This window comes from Carassius auratus, unplaced genomic scaffold (genome assembly GCF_003368295.1).
Source record: "Carassius auratus strain Wakin unplaced genomic scaffold, ASM336829v1 scaf_tig00022294, whole genome shotgun sequence".
In the NCBI taxonomy this organism is placed as follows: domain Eukaryota; kingdom Metazoa; phylum Chordata; class Actinopteri; order Cypriniformes; family Cyprinidae; genus Carassius; species Carassius auratus.
In genome coordinates, this window is record NW_020525174.1 from 1 (window position 1) to 2,254 (window position 2,254).

Genomic DNA, 2,254 nt, shown 5'->3' on the forward strand with positions numbered 1-2,254 from the left:
TAGAGGTTTTATTAACCGCTAGTTCCCGTTCCAGCAGAAGTCTGTATACTTAGAGCAATTGAGCGCGGCAGTCGAATGCTAATTTATTTGTTCAGTGATTTTGATGAAAAATTATGATTTTTGATATTTAAACGTATTGTTTTGTAAAAACAAGTCTTCCAATAAATGCCGGCCATCTAGTGAATCTTTAAAGTATAGTGCCCCAAAACATTACAGTTGGTTTCAACAAGATGTTTATTCCATTAAACTAATGGACTATCACTTTATTTGCATGCAATATTATTGCTATATTGTTTATTTGACTTTTTACTTTATATTAGATCCTCTTAGATACTCTTCTGGCTTCAGTAGCATTTTACAGTAATTTCAGCAGAAGACAAGAGTTTTGCTATTTATTAAATTTTGCAGGAATTCACATGCATTGCAATGCAGTGTTCTTAGTGTAGATAAATGCTTTATATTGTATTCACAGAGAGAAAAGTGACATTGTGCAAAAAAAAAGAAAATCTGTACTTTCCGTACATAGCAATTCAATTTTGGACACGTTTAATGATAATTAAGATGCATTAAAGCAAAACCATGCAAGCAGAAAATCAAACAGAATGTTTAAAACGACTAATATATGTATTTTTATTATCTCTCAGTCTTATACTTTGGATTAATTAATAGTTTGGTGTGTTGAACTATATCTGCCAAATCTGTATAATCGATCTAGTTGATAGCTTTGTTGCCTCCAGGCCTTTTTGGTCGGTCGGGCTTTTCATATTTTTTGGTTTCAGAGTCGTCTTCATCGTCCTTCCTTTGGATTCCATAAAAGATCATTACCAGCCTTGGGAAACATCTGTAAGCGTAGTAGTCCACTGGTCCTGTCAGCTTATTGTTGTCGAGACGAATGTAGGTCAGCATGTTTGGGTTGCCAAGATCCAGTGACGGACACATCAGAGAGATATTCAGATCTGCAAAGAGACATATGCCATCATTAGATTGATACATTTGACATTTCTTCAAGAAGCCTTCACGTTTTAGTCCACGACTTCAATCCTACCTTTAAAGTCATTGTGATTCAGATAAAGATGTTCCAAGGTCCTGGGGACGAAAAAGGATTTGAAGAGCTGGTTATGGCCCAAATGGAGCTCCATTAGTTTGGACAGGTTAAAGGCATTGTATGCAACAGATTTTAGTTTATTGTGTTGCATGCGAAGAGACAGAAGATTAGGGGTCTTCTTAAAGTAGCCTGGCGGTATGGAGCTGATTTGAGTTGTTTTCCAGCGATATCTGCTGGATCGATTCTGGAAGGTCCGCTGGCATGGACTTGAGCTTATTGTTGCACATGTTGATTTGCATGAGGCTCTTCATGTCAGATAGGATCTTTCCTTTAATCCCTGCATCTGTTAGTCTGTTTGCTGCACAAATCCAGCACTGTAAGTTTGGTAAGCTCGCGCGTGGCGTCAGCTGGTATCTTTGAATTTGATTAAAGCCCAGATGAAGCCTTTTAAGGGTTTTCGGCAGAGGCGAAGGAATGTCTTCCAGATTATATGCTCAAGGTGTAACTGAATGAGTTTCTTTGAGTATACTAAAGACGTCTTTATCCACCTTAGATGATTGGAGCTTGTTGTAGCTGAGATTGATTTCCCTCAGGGACGTGGCGTTGATGAAAGACTTCGAAGTTATCTCTTCTATGTCGTTTGCTGAATGTACAAGTGGCGGATGTGTCCTGGGATGTTGGGGAACTGCCGTGAGTTTTCGGGAGTCACAATACATGGCAAAAGGATAGGACGGGGGGGCAGGAACACTCGCTGGCGCATTCATACCAATACATTAATTGGCCATCGTAATCCGGTATAGAAAGTCGAGGATCTTCAGGCGAAGAGTCCGCCGTGTCGTAATCCAAATCGTTGGTTTCATAGTCTTGAGAAAGTACCGGAACTCCAGAAAGCAAAAGCAGAGACAGTATTGTCAAGAATGTGTGATGGTGCCATGGTTTACTGTGCGTTTCCTGTTTGGGAACAGACACAAAGAAGAATTGTATTTTGATCATAAGAACACGTTTATTAGGAATGCTGATGCTAAACCTTGTGTATTTAAGAGTGTTTTTATTCATTTAGATCAAATTGGTATAATTGAAGTAATCAATGTAATAGTAATATCTTCAATATTTTATTACAAAAATATAGAATTTAGACTGGTTTCCACATAGAAGCAGAATGTGAATAGAAAGTGATCACAGCTGAAATGATCCCAAAATGAGATTTCA

General features: G+C 38.2%; 1 pseudogene; it reads right to left on the reverse strand.

Moving 5' to 3' along the window:
- Positions 1–211: 211 nt before the first annotated feature.
- LOC113077323 (osteomodulin-like) lies at positions 212–1,957 on the reverse strand (annotated as a pseudogene).
- Between the last annotated feature and the right edge of the window lie 297 nt (positions 1,958–2,254).